The following is a 22,797-nucleotide window of genomic DNA, read 5'->3' as shown; positions in this document are numbered from 1 at the left end:
TATATATATATATATATATATATATATATATATATATATATATATATATATATTGCATATATATAATATATATATATATAGATATATATATATATATATATATATATATATATATATATATATATATATATATATATATATATATATATATATATATATGTATATATATATATATATATATATATATATATATATATATATATATATATATATATATATATATATATATATATATATATATATATATATATATATATATATATATATATATATATATATATATATATATATATATATATATATATATATATATATATATATATATATATATATATATATATATATATATATATATATATATATATATATATATATATATATATATATATATATATATATATATATATATATATATATATATATATATATATATATTGCTAACTTATTGCAGGATATACTTATTGCATAGTATTGCAACATATATAAAAAAGTGAGCCATATAATTTTCTAAAATAAATACAAAATTATTTTTTGTCAATCATTTATTAAATAAATAGAGCACATTTCCTTCACTAAGAGGCTGATTCTGCAGGAACTTGACATCTTGGTGTTCTTTCTTCTTCCAGAGTGTGCGGTGTCCCGCAGGCAGACCGAGATGTCCGTTCAATTCTGCCGAAGGAAAGAAGTCGTGTTAGTCAACTCTGATGACTTGTACTTTTCTCTGCAAGGACTGTTCTGTAAGCCAGTCACAGAAGATGTGAACTGTATCTGTACTATGAAGTCTTATAAATAAAGTTAAGGACCACACCTATGACTTTATCTTGCCCCAAACCCATTTAGCTAATATCCCTGGACACTTTTTTAGGTATAATTGACTTAAGCTAATTCTATATATATTAAAGGGAGGAACCAATTTTCATACAGAAAAAAAAACTTATAATATAAAAGAATTATATATGAATTGGAAACAAGATATGAGATATAAGAGAAGACAACGAAGGAACTAAAAATAGGAGAGATTGTATACATAAAGAGCTCAAAAGTCATTGAAAAAGCAATGGAAATTAAGAGACAATAAGAACATATGGAATAAAAGACGTGGAAACAAGAAGAAAATAAGACAGACATGAGATTATTACTATGACATAAATACCTTAGACAAAGAGAAAGCAGATAACATATCACAGACTAAAATATTTGAGGCGTACGGCAGAGAAGTGAGGTGACATTAGGAAGGGCGACCCTTGTGTAAATTGTACGAAGGGTCTCTTTTCCCCTTGCAATTAGTATCATAACATAGCAATTTAACTCTAATTTGCACTGGGAAAGACAGACTCTACCCCTCCAAGGATGAATGAGGGACGAATCAAAATGGTAGCTCAACTTTTATGGGGCAGACGGAGGGTCACTTTTCCTTGTAACGTACATCATGACGAGCAATATGGCAATAATTATGTTCTAGTTAGCAAGGGGGGAAAGGAAGAACAAGATATAGTTACTTGCAAGGGAAAATAAACCTTGCATAGGATGAGCGGAGGGCTGGAAGTCTCGTAATCTGTTCTCAGTGTGTTACCGTACTCTAATATACGTAACAATAGGTCACCATGCCTTAGGATTTCTCTGCCGGAAGCCTCGTTTATACGTTAAGAGATGAGGAGGAAGGGAAACTAGCAAATAATGGAACTCTATATATACGATACAGTGAAAAGAATTTACCGAGAAGGATGTACGTATGAGAGGAGGAAAGGAATGATTAGAACTGAGAGAAAAGGTACATCACAGAGGAGGAAAGTCTGGAATTTGAGGAAGACAAGGAGGAAGGAACGCCAGCCATGGAGTCTACTGTCGTCAAGGAGCTGATTCAAGGTACGTCTCAAACTTCCCTTCCTAAGATCTATGAAGCAGACCCTTCCGCCTCATGTCAGCTACTTGCAAAGGTCAATAAGGAGATCAATCAAGTTCTCATGAGTCTTGTTTTAAGATTCATGGTAAGGAGAAAGTTAAACTACCACCTGGGTCATCAAACTGCCCCTGAAATTCTCACAACTCCTACAAAGCCTGTCAAATGTGTGCGCTTGGAACAATATTTTTAAGAATGTGACTGTCAGATGCCAAAAAGGAGATCAATCGGGTTCTAATTGAGTGGTTTGAAGGTTCATGGTACATAGGAAGGTTAATCTATCACCAGGGTCATAAACTACCCTGAAATGCCCAAAACTCCTACGGAAGCCTTAAATACAAGTCTCTCGGGATGGTTTTCAAGAATGTGAGCCTCGGACATTTCCGCTCCTCACATCAGCTACTTCCAAAGGCCGTAAAGGAGATTAATTGGTTCTTTTGACTTGTTTTATAGGTTCATGGTAAAGAGGAAAGGTCTTGCTACAACCAGGGTCATAAAACTACCCCTGAAATGCCCACAACTCCTATGAAAGCCCTGTCAGTTGACCTCACTCAGGGACAAAATGTTTTGAATACGACACTAATACAACCAATACAATGTTTGAGGTTCTTGGTACAGTAGAAGGGTTACACTCTCTGCACCATGAACGGTTAAGCCACCCATGAAAACCCGGTTAGCCTTCTCTGCGGCTTTGGGAAACAGTCATAACAGCTTTTCAAACAAGCAAACTGCGGTGTCATGAAGTTCAAGAATACAGGCTTTATTCAGGTCATTCCTGGTACAGTAAGCAGTATAATCTGACTTACAGTGGACTACACAGACTCTGGAGATAGAGAGTAAAGATCAGCACTCGTAGCTCACCCAAACAGGTCCCAATGTTAGGTACCACATACCTGTAACCGCATATACGTAACAGCACACTTCCCTTCAGTACCAGGAGGCTGGGTCCCCACACGGTACAATAATATCATGTTTAAAGAGAAAGAAAGATGCTTGGCGTGAGAACAGGGTAACTTTTGATATGAAAAGTGGCACTGTACGGAAACATCTGAACATGGACCGGGGCTTTCAGAAGGTGCACCCGAGGAGAAAGACTTAACTAGCAGATGCTTGGCGTGAGAACAGGCTAACTTTTGATAAGAACTATAGAGTGCTGGACATCAGGAAGTGAATCAAGGTACTTTGGACTCATGGAAGTACCCTCTTGGTGACTGAATGGAGTGGCGAGTGTGTGTAGGGTATGTCCAGGGGTAGTTATAAGACACTGGTGGTAGTTTGACCCTTCCTCTGTACCATGAACCTAAAGAAACACACATTTGACAAGGCTTTCAAGGGAGTATGGGGCATTTTCAGGGGGTAGTTTTATGACCCTAGTGGTAATGTGACTCTTCCTCTGTACCATGAACCTAAAGAAACACACATTTGACAAGGCTTTCAAGGGAGTTTGGGGCATTTTCAGGGGGTAGTTTTATGACCCTAGTGGTAATGTGACTCTTCCTCTGTACCATGAACCTAAAGAAACACACATTTGACAAGGCCTTCAAGGGAGTTTTGGGTATTTCCAGGGGTAGTCTTATGCTCCTGGTGGTAGTGTGACCCTTCCTCTGTACTATGAACCTAAAGAAACACATTTGAGAAGGCTTTCAAGGGAGTTTAGGGCATTTCCAGGGGTAGATTTATGACCCTGGTGGTAGTGTGACCATTCCCCTGTACCGTGAACCTGGAGAAACACATATTTGCCAAGGCTTTCATAGGAGTTGTGGGCAGCCCAGTTTGAATCCGACCTGTGGCTACATCTGCTCAGTTTCCTAGGCACCAGTCATCATTGTACCATACGCTACCAACCACAGAACACAGCCAACCAGCGCAATACCACCTCACACTGCTACCACTGCTCTCTCTGCCTGACTAGCCCAGCTGCCTTACGCTGACAACACCAGAATATAGAAAATTGCACAAGAAATGCCTCCCACAACTCCCTCAAAAGCCATGTCAAATGTGTGTTTCTTAGGTTCATGGTACAGAGGAAGGGTCACACTACCACCAGGGTTACAAAACTACCCCTGGAAATGCCCACAACTCCTATGAGAGCCTGGTCAAATGTGTGTTTCTTAGGTTCACAGTACAGAGGAAGGGTCACACTACCACCAGGGCCACAAAACTACCCCTGGAAATGCCCACAGCTCCTCAAAAGCCATGTCAAATGTGTGTTTCTTAGGTTCACCATGTACAGAGGAAGGTCACACTACCACCAGGGCCACAAACTACCACTGGAAATGCCCACAGCTCCCTCAAAAGCCATGTCAAATGAGTGTTTCTTAGGTTCACAGTACAGAGGAAGGGTCACACTACCACCAGGGTCACAAAACTACCCCTGGAAACGCCCACAGCTCCCTCAAAAGCCATGTCAAATGTGTTTCTTAATGTCATGGTACAAAGGAAAGGTCACACTACCACCAGGGTCACAAACTACCATGGAAATAACCACAGCTCCCTCAAAAGCAATGTTGAATGTGTGTTTCTTAGGGTCATGGTACAGAGGAAGGGTCACACTACCACCAGGCTCAAAAACTACTGGAAATGCCCACAACTCCAAGGAAAGCCTTGTCAAATGTGTTTCTCAGGGTTATGGTACAGAGGAAGGGTCACACTACCACCAGGGTCATGAAACTACCCCTGGAAATGCCCACAACTCCAAGGAAAGCCTTGTCAAATATATATACTCTCTTCCTTCCTTCCTTGCTTCCCATGCATCTCCTTCCCTCCCTTCCTTCCTTCCTTCTTTCCTCTCCCTCTTTCCTTCCTTCCTTCCTTCCCTCACATCTCTTTCTTCCTTCGATCCTTACCTCCCTCCCTCCCTTCCTTCCTTCCTTCCTTCTTTCCTCTCCCTCTCTTTCCTTCATTCCTTCCTTCCCTCACATCTCTTTCTTCCTTCGATCCTTACCTCCCTCCCTTCCTTCCTTCCTTCCTTCTTTCCTCTCCCTCTCTTTCCTTCATTCCTTCCTTCCCTCACATCTCTTTCTTCCTTCCATCCTTACCTCCTTCCCTCCCTTCCTTCCTTCCTTCCTTCTTTCCTCTCCCTCTCTTTCCTTCCTTCCTTCCTTCCCTCACATCTCTTTCTTCCTTCGATCCTTACCTCCCTCCCTCCCTCCCTTCCTTCCTTCCTTCTTTCCTCTCCCTCTTTCCTTCCTTCCTTCCTTCCCTCACATCTCTTTCTTCCTTCGATCCTTACCTCTCTCCTTTCCTTCCCTCCCTCCCTCCCTTCCTTCCTTCCTTCTTTCCTCTCCCTCTTTTTCCTTCATTCCTTCCTTCCTTCCCTCACATCTCTTTCTTCCTTCCATCCTTACCTCCTTCCCTCCCTTCCTTCTTTCCTCTCCCTCTCTTTCCTTCATTCCTTCCTTCCCTCACATCTCTTTCTTCCTTCGATCCTTACCTCCCACCTTTCCTTCCTTCCTTCCTTCCTTTCCTCCCTCCCTCCCTCCTCCTTCCTTCTTCTTTCCTCCTCCTTCCTTCCTTCTTCCTTCTTTCCTCTCCTTCCTTCCTTCCTTCCTCCTCCCCTCCTTCCTTCCTTCCTTCTTTCCTCTCCTTTCCTTCCTTCCTTCCTTCCTTCCTATTTTTCTCCTTCCTCCTCCCTCCCTTCCTTCCTTCTTTCCTCTCCTCTCTTTCCTTCATTCCTTCCTTCCCTCACATCTCTTTCTTCCTTCGATCCTTACCTCCCTCCCTCCCTTCCTTCCTTCCTTCCTTCTTTCCTCTCCCTCTCTTTCCTTCATTCCTTCCTTCCCTCACATCTCTTTCTTCCTTCGATCCTTACCTCCCTCCCTCCCTTCCTTCCTTCCTTCCTTCTTTCCTCTCCCTCTCTTTCCTTCATTCCTTCCTTCCCCCACATCTCTTTCTTCCTTCGATCCTTACCTCCCTCCTCCCTTCCTTCCGTCCTTCCTTCTTTCCTCTCCCTCTCCTTCATTCCTTCCTTCCCTCACATCTCTTTCTTCCTTCGATCCTTACCTCCCTCCCTCCCTTCCTTCCTTCCTTCCTTCTTTCCTCCCCCTCTCTTTCCTTCATTCCTTCCTTCCCTCACATCTCTTTCTTCCTTCGATCCTTACCTCTCCCCTTTCCTTCCCTCCCTCCCTCCCTTCCTTCCTTCCTTCTTTCCTCTCCTTCTTTTTCATTCATTCCTTCCTTCCCTCACATCTCTTTCTTCCTTCCATCCTTACCTACTTCCCTCCCTTCCTTCTTTCCTCCCCTCTCTTCCTTCATTCCTTCCTTCCTCACATCTCTTTCTTCCTTTGATCCTTACCTCTCTCTTTCCTTCCCTCCTCCCTCCTTCCTTCTTCCCTCTCCCTCTTTTCCTTCCTTCCTTTCTTTTTTCCTCCCTTCTTCCTTCCTTCCTTCCTTCCTCTCCCTCCCTCCCTCCCTTCCTTCCTTTCTTCTTTCCTCTCCCTCTTTTTCCTTCCTTCCTTCCTATTTTTCTCCTTCCCTCCCTTCCTTCCTTCCTTCTTTCCTCTCCCTCTCTTTCCTTCATTCCTTCCTTCCCTCACATCTCTTTCTTCCTTCGATCCTTACCTCCCTCCCTCCCTTCCTTCCTTCCTTCTTTCCTCTCCCTCTCTTTCCTTCATTCCTTCCTTCCCTCACATCTCTTTCTTCCTTCCATCCTTACCTCCCTCCCTCCCTTCCTTCCTTCTTTCCTCTCCCTCTCTTTCCTTCATTCCTTCCTTCCCTCACATCTCTTTCTTCCTTCGATCCTTACCTCCCTCCCTCCCTCCCTTCCTTCCTTCCTTCCTTCCTTCTTTCCTCTCCCTCTTTCCTTCATTCCTTCCTTCCTCACATCTCTTTCTTCCTTCGATCCTTACCTCCTCCCTCCTTCCTTCCTTCCTTCCTTCCTTCTTTCCTCTCCCTCTCTTTCCTTCATTCCTTCCTTCCCTCACATCTCTTTCTTCCTTCCATCCTTACCTCCTTCCCTCCCTTCCTTCCTTCCTTCTTTCCTCCCCCTCTCTTTCCTTCATTCCTTCCTTCCCTCACATCTCTTTCTTACTTCGATCCTTACCTCCCTCCTTTCCTTCCTCCTCCTCCCTTCCTTCCTTCCTTCTTCCTTTTTCCTTCATTCCTTCCTTCCTTCCTCACATCTCTTTCTTCCATCCTTACCTCCTTCCTCCCTTCCTTCCTTCCTTCTTTCCTCCCCTCTCTTTCCTTCATTCCTTCCCTCACATCTCTTTCTTCCTTCGATCCTTACCTCCCTCCTTTCCTTCCTTCCTTTCCTCCCTCCCTCCCTCCCTTCCTTCCTTCTTCCCTCTCCCTCTTTTTCCTTCCTTCCTTCCTTCTTTCCTCTCCCTCTCTTTCCTTCCTTCCTTCCTTCCCTCCCTCCCTTCCTTCCTTTCTTCTTTCCTCTCCCTCTTTTTCCTTCCTTCCTTCCTATTTTTCTCCTTCCCTCCCTTCCTTCCTTCCTTCTTTCCTCTCCCTCTTTCCTTCATTCCTTCCTTCCTCACATCTCTTTCTTCCTTCGATCCTTACCTCCCTCCCTCCCTTCCTTCCTTCCTTCTTTCCTCTCCCTCTCTTTCCTTCATTCCTTCCTTCCCTCATCTCTTTCTTCCTTCGATCCTTACCTCCTCCTTTCCTTACCTCCTCCCTCCTTCCTTCCTTCCTTCTTCTCTCCCTCTTTCCTTCATTCCTTCCTTCCCTCACATCTCTTTCTTCCTTCCATCCTTACCTCCTTCCCTCCTTCCTTCCTTCCTTCCTTCTTTCGTGCCTCTCCCTCTTTCCTTCATTCCTTCCTTCCCTCACATCTCTTTCTTCCTTCGATCCTTACCTCTCCCCTTTCCTTACCTCCTCCTCCTTCCTTCCTTCCTTCCTTCTTTCCTCTCCCTCTTTCCTTCCTTCCTTCCTTCCCTCACATCTCTTTCTTCCTTCGATCCTTACCTCCCTCCCTCCCTTCCTTCCTTCTTTCTTTCCTCTCTCTCTTTCCTTCATTCCTTCCTTCCCTCACATCTCTTTCTTCCTTCGATCCTTACCTCCCTCCATTCCTTCCTTCCTACCATCCTCTCTTTCCTTCATTCCTTCCTTCCCTCACATCTCTTTCTTCCTACCATCCTACCTCCTTCCCTCCTTCCTTCCTTCCTTCCTTCCTTCTCCCCTCTCTTTCCTTCATTCCTTCCTTCCCTCACATCTCTTTCTTCCTTCGATCCTTACCTCTCCTTTCCTTCCTCCTCCTCCCTTCCTTCATTCTTTCTTTACTCTCTCTCTTTCCTTCATTCCTTCCTTCCCTCACATCTCTTTCTTCCTTCGATCCTTACCTCCCTCCTTTCCTTCCTTCCTTCCTTCCTTCCTTCCCTCTTTCCCTATCCCTCTTTTTCCTTCCGTCCTTCCTATCTTTGTCCTTCTCTCCCTTCCTTCCTTCCTTCCATCTTTCCTCCTTCCTCTTCACCTTCCTTCCTTCTTTCCTTCCTCTCCCTCTTTTTCCTTCATTCCTTCCTATCTTTCTCCTTCCCTTCCTTCCTTCCTTCCTTCTTCTCTCCTTCTTTCCCTTCCTTCTTTCCTTCCCACATCTCTTTCTTCCTTCAATCCTTACCTCCTCCTTTCCTTCCTTCTTTCTCTCCTCTTTTCCTTCATTCCTTCCTATCTTTCTCCTTCCTTCCTTCCTTCTTTCCTCTCCTCTCTTTCCTTCATTCCTTCCCTCCTTTTCTTCCTTCCTTCCTTCCTCCTTTCCTTCCTTCCTTCCCTCCCTCCTCCCTTCCTTCCTACCTTCTTTCCTCTCACTCTTTTTCCTTCCTTCCTCATCTCTTTCTTCCTTCCATCCTTACCTCCTTCCTTCCTTCTTCCCCTCTCTCCCCTCTTTCCTCCTTCCTTCATTCCCTACTTCTCTTCCCTTTGTCTTCCTTCATCCTTACCTCCTTTTCCTTCCTTCCTTCCTCCCCTCCTTCTCTTCCTTCTTTTCCCTCCCTTCTCTCTCTCTCTCTCTCTCTCTCTCTCTCTCTCTCTCTCTCTCTCTCTCTCTCTCTCTCTCTCTCTCTCTCCTTCCTTCCTTCCTTTGTAAAGAAAATGAAGATAAGAAAAAGAGGAAACAAAGAAAAATATTGATAAATGGAACAAAGAAATAAAAACAACACTCACCAAGAAATTCCTGTGTCCTCCTCCTCCTCCTCTTCCTCTTCCTCTTCCTCTTTCATCTATAATGTAAGTAAGGAATTAGTATTTGTGTCAACCTGAAGATGCATTTTACATATAATAATAAATTCCTTTAAACTTTCAACCCTTCCTTCCTTCCTTCCACACAGTCACTACCACCAGAGGGTCAACACAGGGGGCAGGGTCAGAGCCTTGCCGAGACACAGGGTCAAATATTTACAAACTCTCCTATCTTTACCAACATAATAATCATTTTCCTGGCATTGCTTCCCGAGGCCGCCACAGAGAATAGTCACTAGGTATCCATGTTACTGTTCAAGGTGCAGAAACATTTTAAAACTACCTCCAGGATGACTGTATCTTCTTCAACATATTGGGCTCCCATTACCACTGTTTACACAGACAAAGTTAACCAGGTTTTCATGGGTGGAAGGAAAGTTTGGTTTAGTGACATCCTTGGTCATATGCCGGAGAGAGGCAGGAGGGGAAGGAATTATAGGAGAAGGGAACATCTGTGGTCATATGCCAGCAAGAGACAGGAGGGGAAGGAATTATAGGAGAACGGAACATCTGTGGTCATATGCTGGAGAGAGACAGAAGGGGAAGGAATTATAGAAGGGAACATCTGTGGTCATATGCCGGAGAGAGACAGAAGGGGAAGGAATTATAGGAGAAGGGAACATCTGTGGTCATATGCCAGCAAGAGACAGGAGGGGAAGGAATTATAGGAGAAGGGAACATCTATGGTCATATGCCGGAGAGAGACAGAAGGGGAAGGAATTATAGGAGAAGGGAACATCTGTGGTCATATGCCTGATAGAGACAGGAGGGGAAGGAATTATAGGAGAAGGGAACATCTATGGTCATATGCCGGAGAGAGACAGAAGGGGAAGGAATTATAGGAGAAGGGAACATCTGTGGTCATATGCCGGAGAGAGACAGGAGGGGAAGGAATTATAGGAGAAGGAACATCTGTGGTCATATGCCGGAGAGAGACAGAAGGGAAGGAATTATAGGAGAAGGAACATCTGTGGTCATATGCGGAGAGAGACAGGAGGGAAGGAATTATAGGAGAAGGAACATCTGTGGTCATATGCCGGAGAGAGACAGAAGGGGAAGGAATAATAGGAGAAGGAACATCTGTGGTCATATTCCTGCTAGAGTCAGGAGGTGAAGGTATTATAGGATAATGGAACATATATGGTCATATGCCGGAGAGAGACAGAAGGGGAAGGAATTATAGGAGAAGGAACATCTGTGGTCATATGCGGAGAGAGACAGGAGGGAAGGAATTATAGGAAGAAGGAACATCTATGGTCATATGCCGGAGAGAGACAGAAGGAAGGAATTATAGAGAAGGGAACATCTGTGGTCATATGCCGGAGAGAGACAGGAGGGGAAGGAATTATAGGAGAAGGGAACATCTATGGTCATATGCCGGAGAGAGACAGAAGGGGAAGGAATTATAGGAGAAGGGAACATCTGTGGTCATATGCCGGAGAGAGACAGGAGGGGAAGGAATTATAGGAGAAGGGAACATCTATGGTCATATGCCGGAGAGAGACAGAAGGGGAAGGAATTATAGGAGAAGGGAACATCTGTGGTCATATGCCAGCAAGAGACAGGAGGGGAAGGAATTATAGGAGAAGGGAACATCTGTGGTCATATGCCGGAGAGAGACAGGAGGGGAAGGAATTATAGGAGAAGGGAACATCTGTGGTCATATTGTAGTGCCGGGACGTAGTATTAAGTATGGGTAAGTAATGTTAAGTTAATGTAAGAATTATTAGTAACATTGAATTATTATTGCGTGATGCTCACACCCCCGAGACAGACGGACAGACAGACAGACAGACATACATGTTGACGCCTGCAGAAAGTAGGTGATCGGTTCCATACGAGATAATGGGCATAATTTTAACACAAGATAGTAGCTTCTAGTTAGAATTTTTCACCTTGCTATTCAGGGGAACCATTATACCAATATCATGCGACGAGTAAAGTACCGTAGACGGTTGTTGCAAGGTTGAACAAATCAGGGTTCGAATTAAATCTGGGGAGGGATGTGAACCGCGGGCAGCGGCTGCGTAGGGAGCCCCACCCAGCAAACACCAACAGACACGCCTTGGCTCTTCCCCCGGACAGGTGCGTCTCTCTGAGGTGAAGTAATTCCTGTTCATATTATAGATATATTTTCTCATTATTGTATTTGTGAGGTGCAAACACTAACAGACACGCCTTGGCTCTTCCCCCGGACAGGGGAGTGAGTGGAGATAAAGGGTCTGTCACGTGCGTGTCTCGGGTGTGTTCGGTATGATACACGTATTGACTACGTAGGGTGTTTAGTCCACGGAGTAGCAGGGCTGTGCAGTATTTCTCTTTAACGAGGATGTAACCACCTGGTTCGTCCCCTTTGTCTGCTGGTTAGGCTACATTTTACTAAGGATATAGGAGATTGTAAGAAGATTGTTTATGCCCATGTGAGCACCAGTGAACGGTTTTTCGTGCCACGTTTGTGGTAGGCGGTGGCCGAATTGGTAGAGTACTGGGCCCACATTCACCGCGTGATGGACGACGCGGGTTCGAATCCCCACGCTACCACTCGGATTTTTCAGCCACCGCCGAGTGGCTTAAAACTACCCACATGCTGTCCTGAAGACCACCCATCAACCCGGACTCTAGAGGAAGCCGTCCAAGCGAATCAAGAACGAGTTCCGGGGGGCAGCATGAGCCAATGCAAGATGGCGCCACTATAAACACTCGCCTGCGCCAGAACGGGCTGGGCCAACCATCAGGACCCACCTGGAAGAAGCCTTGGGCCGACCATCAGGCCCCACCAGGAAGATGCCTACAGGCGCAACAGACAGCGACGTAAAAAAAAAAAAAAATATATCACCCACGCTAGGTGAAGGAGACTGTAAACCCGTGTAACATCCAAACAAGCCTAACGCCCATTATTGTATTCTGGTGAATGAGTTAAGAGGCTCAAGGGATTAATTCGGCCATTATTGACTACTGTAATTAAGTCTTCAACGCTACCAAAAGGATATTTTTCTTGCCTGATGTAATCTGAATGAGAATTAGTTCAACGCTACCACAAGTGAAGGAAGAATAAAGGTCTTAAATCAATGATTGTGAATATCTTCTGACCAACTATTTAGGAGAAATAGGGAAAAACAGATCTTCGAGGATTAGGAGCCTTGACCAGGAAAACCCTAGATACCGCATTGCATTTTTATATATAATACATGATGATTATGTTGAGATTATGGCTGAAAACTTGTTATAAGCAGAAGTGATCTTTTGGCGAACTAATAATCCGGCCTTTTATCCTAACCTATCCAAGAGAAGGAAGGAAGGAAGGGAGGAAGGAAGGAAGGAGGGAAGGAAGGGAGGAAGGGAAGAAAGAAAGGAAGGACAGAAAGGAGGAGAGAAAGAAGGAAGGAAGGAAGGGAGGAGAGAAAGAAAGAAGTAAGGAAGGAAGGACAGAAGGGAGGAAAGAAGAAAGGAAGGAAGGAAGGAAGGAAGGAAGGAAGGGAAGGAAACTAACTTAACTCACCACTGGAATGATGTCTGTCTGTCAGTCTTCAAAGTCCTCCTCCTCCTAATCTTCCTCCTCCTCTTCTTCCTCCTCCTCCTCTTGTCTCTAAAATTAATAAACAGTTGATAATTCATTTTTTGAGCTAATAACCTCTTGTCAGACCTAATAATAATAATATTAATAATAATAATAAGAATAAGAATAAGAAGAAGAATGATAATAGTAATAACAAGTTTTGCTGGGCTTATATACATGTGTAATTAATGCAGAGTGTGTGTGTGTGTGTGTGTGTGTGTGTGTGTGGTTTAAGTGTGTGTGTGTGTGTGTGTGTGTGTGTGTGTAATTTATTTTATTTAATTTCAATGTGAAGGAATTTCTCTCTCTCTCTCTCTCTCTCTCTCTCTCTCTCTCTCTCTCTCTCTCTCTCTCTCTCTCTCGGTAAAGCCAAATTTGTGGCTTTACCATGTAGCAGCAATGGGCCAAATTTGTGGCTTTACCGTGTAGCAGCAACGGGACAAATTTGTGGCTTTACCGTGTAGCAGCGACGGGCCAAATTTATGGCTTTACCGTGTAGCAGCAACGGGACAAATTTGTGGCTTTACCGTGTAGCAGCAACGGGACAAATTTGTGGCTTTACCGTGTAGCAGCAACGGGCCAAATTTGTGGCTTTACCGTGTAGCAGCAACGGGACAAATTTGTGGCTTTACCGTGTAGCAGCAACGGGCCAAATTTGTGGCTTTACCGTGTAGCAGCGACGGGCCAAATTTGTGCCATGATTTAAACCCCCAAAAATAGATGATGTGTAAACTGATCACAAATGCTTTGATATGTATTATGAAATGGTTTGTGTGAGGGGTGATTTTTTCTCATTTTTCTCGCTTAGAGGGACCATAAAGAAACATGATCCCTGCTGCTACAACCACTGGGTTAAAAGGCCTTTCCCTCTAAGCAAGGGGATGTACTGAACATTTTACAACACACTGGGTTACTAAGTGAGCTGAACATTTTACAGCTCAATATAACGGGTTCACCCTTTGGGGGCTTCTGGCGGGGGTAATGAAGGCAGGGCAGGAAATGAGTAGAGAAAGCTTACCTATTCCTCCAGGCTGCTGAAAAGCTTGTTGGTGAAGAATTACTTGTCGGTGAAGAGACTGTTGTTGAGGTGAGGAGTGCCCTGTGTTATGGAACCTCCCGGCACTGCTACACCAACCTGCAAATATGTATCCACTCTCAAAGTCTTGTACTGGGAAAGACAGCATGGGATAATATATTATAAAATCTCTCTCTATCAAGGGCTGTATAATATAAGATAATTAATTGATACTCTCTCTCTCATATTTGTTTTTTTACATACTTTTCTTCCTCTACACCCTCCCTCTCTCTCTCTCTCTCCCCTCAATGCCCTCATAACTCTATACATACAGCCAGGCCTATACTTTGAGGCAGTGCCAACATTGCCAGACTGTTGTACTCAGCCTCTTATATTTACTGACTCCCAACACAAAATCTGTCTCCTGGTCCCCAATAATGAGATTCATTTATATTTATCATTAACCTGGTGGTGGTAGCAGCGGGAAAGTGGAAAGTTTTGTTTAGTGGACAGCGCAACATCTGTGGTCATATGCCGGAGAGAGACAGAAGGGGAAGGAATTATAGGAGAAGGGAACAGATCCCAGGAGACGGGACACAGCCCCCGATTAATACCTGGTACACTGCTGGGTGGACAGGGGCGTAGGGTATTGGAAAAGCCGCCCAAATTTTTCCACTCCGCCCGGGAATCGAACCCGGGCTCTCTCAGTTGTGAGCCGAGTGTGCTAACCACTGAACCACGAAGCCCCATAGGGCTGCATGCGGGTGACCACACTAAACTCAGCGATGTGTTTGAAAGCTGAAGCAGTCCGCTGGAGACCTTGCTCTTAGTGTGAAGGGGGAAGGGAGGGGGGGTCAGTTTAGTTAGTTATCAGGTAGTTTAGTTAGCTATAGTCCATGGACTCTTAACTTGAGCCCTGTGGCTTGGCCCGGGGAACCCCCCCATTGTTTACAGACCTAGCGATGACCTGCGATCTGTTATGTTAGCTATTTATGGAGTACATATAGTCAAACCTCGATTTACGAGTTTAATTCATTCAAGAATATTCCTCGCACACCAAAACACTCGAAAACCAAAATGAATTTCCCCATTGAAATTAATGTAAATCCATTAACGTGTCTCATATCTCAAAAAAACTATTTACGTAAGAACCATCTTACATGTTATTTTTTACAGAATTGAAGTTATCTTACTAACAAGTAGAGATGATAAAGATATGAAACACAAGTCAAAGTGTTACAGTTGTTTCGGAGACTCCCGCAACTGCTGGCCATGCTTGAGGTGCAGGCTTCGCCCCAGGGTTTAGCAGGTGGTTCCCCTATTCTCAGGGCACCGGAACTACACCCGACCACCAACGTGAAGCTAACTCGACATATCGTCCGAGATGGAGGGTGAACGAGTCAGTCACGTCCAGGGGGGCATACAAGATACCTCTCCATTAACATGAGTTGCAATAGGAATGATATTAAGGACAATAATAATAATTACAAGATAATTTAATACTACGCTATTCTAACCTAAAACTTATTCAAACCTAGCCATACTTTTTTTCCTTACCTCCCTTGGCTGGGCCTGGTGGTGGGCCCAAGCCGGCAAGTGTTTATAGCGGCCCCATCTTGCTTTCCCTTGGACAGTCCCATACAGTCCAGGATGATGGTGGTGGTCTTCAGGACAAGTAGTCTGTGGCAGCGACTGATTCAAACCCTCATCATCCATGACGCAGTGAACGCAGGACCGGCACGCTAACCACTCAGCCACCGTCTCCTTCCCCAGCCTGTGTTCCGACGCCAAATATGCAAAAGTAAAACATATGCCTCAATGTGTCATCCCAGACTATATATAAAGAGAATTAAATCTAAGTCATCCTAACTTAACCAAACTTTAATGAAACTAATCTAGCCTTAGCAAGCCACTGTCAAAACAATATAAACATAAATATATCTCCAGGTGTGTCCCCCCCAAGACCATATATTTAGAGAATTAAATCTAAGCTATCCTAACCTGCCCAAACTTTAATGAAACTAATCTAGTCTTAGCAAGCCACTATCAAAACACAATATAAACAGAAATGTATCTCCAGGTGTGTCCCCCCCAAGACCATATATTTAGAGAATTAAATCTTAGCTATCCTAACCTGCCCAAACTCGCTGAGCTATCCTAACAAGACCTAACTTAACCTGGTAGTAACAAGGGCCCAAATTTGTGGCTTTACAGTGTACCAGCGACGGGCCAAATTCTTGCCATGATATGTAACTTGATATATTAAGAAGGATATAAACCCCACCATCAACCATTAGGATCCACCGGGAAGAAGCCTACCGGCGCAATAGGCCAAGACGTAAAAAAAAATAAAAAATAAATGGATGATGCATAAACTCATCACAAATGAATTGATATATATTATGAAGTGGTTTGTGTGAGTGATGATTTTTTTCTCATTTTTCTCGCTTAGAGGGAAGGGCCTTTAACCCAGTGGTAGCAGCAGGGATCATGTTTCTTAATGGTCCCTCCAAGTGAGAAAAATGGAAAAAAATCACCCCTCACACAAACCATTTCATATTATATATAAAGCATTTGTGACCAGATTATGTATCATCTATTTTGGGGGGTTTATATCACGGCACAAATTTGGCCCGTCGCTGCTACACGATAAAGCCACAAATTTGGCCCGTCGCTGCTACACGGTAAAGACACAAATTTGGCCCGTCGCTGCTACACGGTTAAGCCACAAATTTGGCCCGTCGCTGCTATATGGTAAAGACACAGGTTTGGCCCATCGCTGCTACATGGTAAAGCCACAAATTTGGCTCGTCACTGCTACACGGTAAAGACACAGGTTTGGCCCATCACTGCTACACGGTAAAGCCACAAATTTGATGTGTCGCTGCTACCGAGTTGAGAAACATGATCCCCACAGCTACCGGGTTAACCGTACCTGCCGTGCGCTCTACTACCACAATGAAATAAAACAAATATATACTGCGTTGCACCCCAAGACAATATTTTAAGAGGCGGTGAGTATGGAGATGACCGTAGCCACCTCTCCCGCCAGTGACATCAACGGCAGTGTGGTGAGAGGCCTATCCTGCCTATATATCCTAAACAAGTGGGTGTTATTCCAGAAAAAATACCCAAGTCTCATCACTTCACACTTATTTATATATTCAAGGGCTGAAAAATATCGGAAACATTAACAAAAAAAATGCCCGGTCAGCACTAAGTTATCCTAACCTTGGATTAAACTTAGATTTTAACGTAACCTCCTGTGAGAGCAAGATAAAAATTGACAGACAAAATAGGTCAATTCCGGCCCTCACGGTACCATGAGCAGACCTCTAGAATAACACCCGATGGTCTAGGATAAAAAAATTGGAAAATTTAATTTAGTCGGCGCAACATCTGTGGTCATATGCCGGAGAGAGACAGGAGGGGAAGGAATTAAAGAAGGGAACAGATCCCAGGAGACGGGACACAACCCCCGATTAATACCTGGTACACTGCTGGGTGGACAGGGGCGTAGGGTATCGGAAAAGCCTCCCAAATTTTTCCACTCTGCCCGGGAATCGAACCCAGGCTCTCTCGGTTGTGAGCCGAGTGTGCTAACTGCTAACCACTGCACCACGAAGCCCCCAGGTCTAGGATAAGATACTGGTCATCGCTAAGTTATCCTAACCTTGGATTAAACTTAGATTTTAACCTTAACCTCCTGTGAGAGCAAAGTAAATATTGACAGGCAAAATATAGGTTCATGCCAGCCTTCGCAGTACCAGGAGCATGTATAACTCTAGAATGACACCCGATGGTCTAGGGTAAGCACATGTGGTCAAGGCAACAACGCTAACCTACATATTCCCCTTAGAGTTAATAGGTTCACCACCCCGGGTCATCACCACCACATGCATCACCTAATATCACCACAATCACCATCAATACCACCTCAGACACACATGAAATCACAACCATGACGATGAAAACGCAAAAAAATCAAGAGAAATAACACTGAAATAAATAAATCTGAAAAATTCGTAAAATTCACCCCGCCCGCTAGACGAATCACCCTTAAAACACTTCTAGCTCACGTTAACCCTCAATATTTCCTGAGTAACACAACCCACACCTCATATCTGCAATAATACAACACAAATACACCCTAATCCTTAATATAGGAGTACCCAGGCATCTTACACTGGTCAAAACTCACGGATATAAGGTCACGTATGGTTCGCTCCCATCCGCCGGTTACGCCCTTATGACCTCACCGCTAAACGCCCATAATTCAATATCTAAGACCCTCACACCTCATTTGACCCCATACATTAGGTCATTCAGCTTAGTTCTCCCTCCCATAGTGTTCAAAGTTCTTAGGTGTTATTGATAACTGAGATAATACGTCACATATGGTTCGCTCCATCCGCCGGTTACGCCCTTATGACCTCACCGCTAAACGCCCATAATTCAATATTTAAGACACTCACACCTCCTTTGACCCCATAAATTAGGTCATTCATCTCAGTTCTCCCTATCATAGTGCCCGAAGGTCTTAGAGGTCATTAATAATTAAAGTCATATATGGAGCCGGACACCCCAAGCCAGTTATATACTTGACCTTTCTGACCTTACCGGCTTATATCCCGCTCTCCAACTTCACACACAGGAATGCAATGCACGTGTCGCCCTGCCCCTCAAGCCCCGTGCCGCTACGTACTCTACTTTACCGGAAATCAGTAAAAAACGATGAACTTCTGAACAACCACGGCGGCCATTTAAATCCACCTCTTTCCCCCCACCGATACATTTTCCCTATTTCCACCTATTACAAGCCTTCATTCACTGCCCTCACCCACCCAAAACAATCACAAGGGACTATTTACCGTTTCTAGATGCATGGCTCCCTCGGCAACGGATAATTCGCTTCAAAAAACACAAAAATAACACACCAGCCTCCTCCCTCCACGGCTGGGACCGGGTGTGTGCGAGAAATGCCTCCTCGGGGAAATAAGTCTCGATACTAGCCACTACACATGTCCAATGGGGTAAAGACAGCAAAAAACGTCTTAATTTGCCTTGATTTATGTCTCTTTAACCACCTGTGATCTATATATAAGCGTTGAGATTGCCCAAACCAGGAGTGAGTATCAGCTCAGAGTAGTTCCTCCCATGTAATCTCCTATGTGTTTGTTTTAAAGCCTTCTACTGATTTTAAGTGTTTATCTGATGTATTTGCAGTGTATTGAAGTCGCAAAGGGACAGTTAAACGATAGCAGTGAGTGATATATTGAAAATTAAGCATTGTTCCAAGTCCCCTTTGCGAGCTATTTTCCGGCTGCGAGCTGTTTCCTGCCAGCTCAATAGATTCTCGTACTTGAATTAAATGACCCTGGAACTGTCTTCTCCGCTCCAATAACTAGATTTATTTAGAGATAGGGTCGAAATGTTTAATTAATAGGGCTTTTTTTGCAGTGCTTAGGTATATTATCGCTGACATAAATAGTTTTAGTTTAACCTCGGAAACATTAATTACTCTATTTAACTGCCCCTTTGCCCTTTTATCGCGTGTCCTGTCATTAGTAAACCCCAACTAAGTCCTGCCGAGGCCTTAATAACAGCGGTAAGGCCTTGGAATCATTATTATTCGTTATTAATGGGTTGGTCTGGGTCTGGGTCTCGGCACATGTTGTGAACGAAACTGCAGAAAGTATAAAATCCTATCACTCTTCAGCACGGGCTTACAATATGATGTAATGAGCTTATATGTGGGAATAATGGCTTCAGGGAGTTCTTAATACACTTAGTAGTCTCCCTTACGTGAAGCATGGAGGGAGGGAGGGAGGGAGAGGGAGATAGAGGGAGGGAGGATGGGAAATGAATCACGTATTTATTAGATCTTAAAGCCATTGGTTACAACGTTTCTTCCTGTATAAACTGGTAATTATATCGCTTTTTCTCTTTAATTAAACCTAAAACCGTGTAAATAATGGCTTGGAAATATTTAATAAGGGAAGATGGACGTTGGAACAGGAAAACGCATTGTTGTACCTCAAAACTAATTGTTCCAACCTTTACATAGATTTACATAGAAAATCAGACCACATAGACCCCATGGTCCAGACTTGGTGGTCTGTCCTTAAACCTAAGTGATTTTACATTAATCAGAAGACTCCAAAACGTTGCATTTCTACTCTAGTTGATATTAAGTTGAAGGATATATGCTGAAATGCTATATCTTATGCTATCAAGCTGATTTAAACTTACGGTCACATGCTGACTTCATGATGCATGCTGACTTGAAATAAAGGTCACAATATGCAGTAAGTTGAGTTCAATGACGGCATTGTTCACTTGTATAACTCCTATGCTGAGCCTATAAAAACTCAGCATTGAAAGAGATAACCATGCTGACTCGATCTTATGCAAGCTGATTTAAACTTATGGCCATGCTGACTCATATGCTAATCTTAACTTAAATCCATGTTGAACTCCGAACTCAGTATATCAAGAAAACGATCATGCTGTCATATATAGACCACCATGCTGAGCTCAGAGTGGCTATACAGACTGAAATCAGTAACTCTTTAATGCATGCTGAGTTCAAAATAGGATCAGCATTGAGAAACAGCTAGGCACCATCCTGAGTGAGCATTGCTGACTTGTTCATAATTAAACCCCTGGTATTAGTAGTAGTAGTAGTAGTAGTAGTAGTAGTAGTAGTAGTAGTAGTAGTAGTAGTAGTAATAGTAGTAGTAGTAGTAGTAGTAGTAGTAGTAGTAGTAGTAGTAGTAGTAGTAGTAGTAGTAGTAGTAGTAGTAGTAGTAGTAGTAGTAGTAGTAGTAGTAGTAGTAGTAGTAGTAGTAGTAGTAGTAGTAGTAGTATGCTGAGCTCAGAAAAGGTCATAGGCTGAGTTGAATTAAGCATATCGCTACAAAAAAGCTTCCTGTACCGACATGCTGAGTTGGGGGATCGAGCCAGCTAGGCCATGCTGACTTCAGACCATGCCGACTTAAAGAAATTCTGGGCCATGCTGAATTTGCTGAGCTTGGCTCCATATGTTTCACGAATGTAGACAGATCAATATTGTTTATGATCGATGACACTTTGCGTACGAGGAACAAATTAAGGCGTAAAACTCAAATGTAGACAAGCAAATTCAGACTGAACCAAATTTTTCTTCATCAACGTTGTAGTGCGAGAATGGAATAAGCTCCCTGCCTTCCTTCAGTGGTCACACGATTGATTTCCTTTAAAAACAAGCTCGGCCGTCACTTCCTTCTGCTCAATATATTAACTAGAGTTGAAATGCAACGTTTTGGAGCCATCGGATTAATGTAGAATCACTTATTTCCAAGGGCTGAGTTAAGCTGGGAGTTAGGTTAGATCCTCACATGAATTTAAGCTATTTCCAGTTTCCAAGGGCTGAGTTAAGCTGGGAGTTAGGTTAGATCCTCACATGAATTTAAGCTATTTGCAGTTTCCAAGGGCTGAGTTAAGCTGGGAGTTAGGTTAGACCCCCACAAATATTAAGCTATTCCAGTCTCCAAGGGGTGAATTAAGCTGGGAGTTCCGTTTCCTTGTCTATATCTACCTAAATTCCCCTTCAATCATTAGCCGGGCACTCCACACCTCCCCTTTCTTGACCATTCCACTCATCCACTTCTGTACGGGAGACTGATCTTTTTACCCTTCAGACATTTTTTTTTTTTTTTTTTTACAGCAAAGGAGACAGTTCAAGGGCACACAAAAAGCAAACATTAATAAAAAAAAAAGCCCGCTACTCACTGCTCCTAAAAAGAATCCAAAGAGGTGGCCGAAAGATAGGTCAGTTTCGGGAGGAGAGGTGTCCTGATACCCTCCTCTTGAAAGAGTTTAAGTCGTAGGCAGGAGGAAATACAGATGAAGGAAGATCAGATTGAATAAGATTGAAGACATTTTTTATCAGGTTCAAAACTCCTAGCTTTTCTATCATACCTTCAAGTTGGCACCATCTTGTAACCTAACTTGCATGGGAAACTGTACTTCTTGACCCTGGAGAGATATTCCTTTGTTACTGTGACCTTGTTTTGTCCGCAAGTTAATCATACAAAGCTATTATATATATTCTGTAACCTAACTTGTATGGGAAACTGTACTGCTTGACCCTCACAGGTAATAGGTATATGGTTCCATTGAAAGATATGCAAATTTTAACATGTCCAAATTCATAGCATTCATATCAGACCCTCCAGTTTAATTAAGCCACCCAGCTGACACTATCCCCTGCTTGGACTCAATTTATAAAGAAAACTGTACTCGTTAATCCTTGAGTCATTTCCCCTTTTTCCAGCTTCTTAATTAGCGTGACCTCCCAGCCATATACAGTTTATCCAGTCCACTAGTATTTAACCAGTAGCTCCAGGGCCATTGGATATAAGCATAGGTCAATCATTTAGGTATGGATGAACAGGAATTTAACCCCTATAAAAGATATACGTGAGGGGAGGCAGCCGGTAAGGAAACATATATCGAGGACTGAATCATATCAAAGCTATACCCAAGATTATGACACTATAAATATCTCTCTAGCCAGGGCCAGGATATAGGCAAGGGTTCATATATAAGGAAGAGCAGGAGTTCAACCCCTATAAATAACATTTGTGAGGACTGCGGCGGGGAGGGGAGGCTGTATTTACGCTGATTTATCCTTTTATGAGCTGTCTATGGCGATGGGAAGACCTCCACGTACAATATTATACCTGCAGCTTCCTTAACTGTGATGGAAAACTAATGTATCACGCCCAAACGCCCACACACAGCTCAAACACACGGGAGTTCACAGGGTCCGCTGGGCGGGGCTTCTGGCGGGAGGGGAGGCTGTATATACGCTAATTTACCCCTTTATGAGCTGTTTATGGCCATGAGAAGACCTCCACGTACAATATTATACCTACAGCTTCCTCATTAGTGCTAGAAATCTAATGTATCACACCCAAAACGCCCACACACCGCCCAAGCACACGTACGGGAGTTCACGGGGTACGCTGGGAGGGACTTCTTGGCGGCTGAGAGTAGGCAATATAGACGTTGAATTATCGCTTTATGTACTGTCTGTGGCTATGGAAACACCTCCACGTACCGTCCTATACCTCTACGTTCCTTGTGGCTACAGGAAAAGCAATG

At 43.6% G+C, this 22,797-nt stretch overlaps 1 long non-coding RNA gene across 10 annotated transcripts; it reads right to left on the bottom strand.

Annotated features, from left to right (window-relative positions):
- Nucleotides 1-524: 524 nt before the first annotated feature.
- Nucleotides 525-22,781, bottom strand: LOC127001386 (uncharacterized). Of its 10 annotated transcripts, none has more exons than XR_007755229.1 (6): nucleotides 22,641-22,781; nucleotides 15,205-15,421; nucleotides 13,651-13,767; nucleotides 12,576-12,662; nucleotides 9,002-9,057; nucleotides 525-669 (listed from the first exon to the last, which is right to left on the bottom strand). It is a non-coding gene; the product is annotated as an uncharacterized LOC127001386 (long non-coding RNA). The 10 variants fall into 10 exon arrangements; XR_007755232.1 differs by having other exon boundaries at nucleotides 22,754-22,777; XR_007755235.1 differs by lacking the exon at nucleotides 22,641-22,781 and adding an exon at nucleotides 22,555-22,576.
- Between the last annotated feature and the right edge of the window lie 16 nt (nucleotides 22,782-22,797).

Source organism: Eriocheir sinensis, chromosome 20 (genome assembly GCF_024679095.1).
Source record: "Eriocheir sinensis breed Jianghai 21 chromosome 20, ASM2467909v1, whole genome shotgun sequence".
NCBI lineage: Eukaryota > Metazoa > Arthropoda > Malacostraca > Decapoda > Varunidae > Eriocheir > Eriocheir sinensis.
Note: the sequence above shows the minus strand (reverse complement) of the source record. Positions and strands in the feature narration are given on the sequence as shown.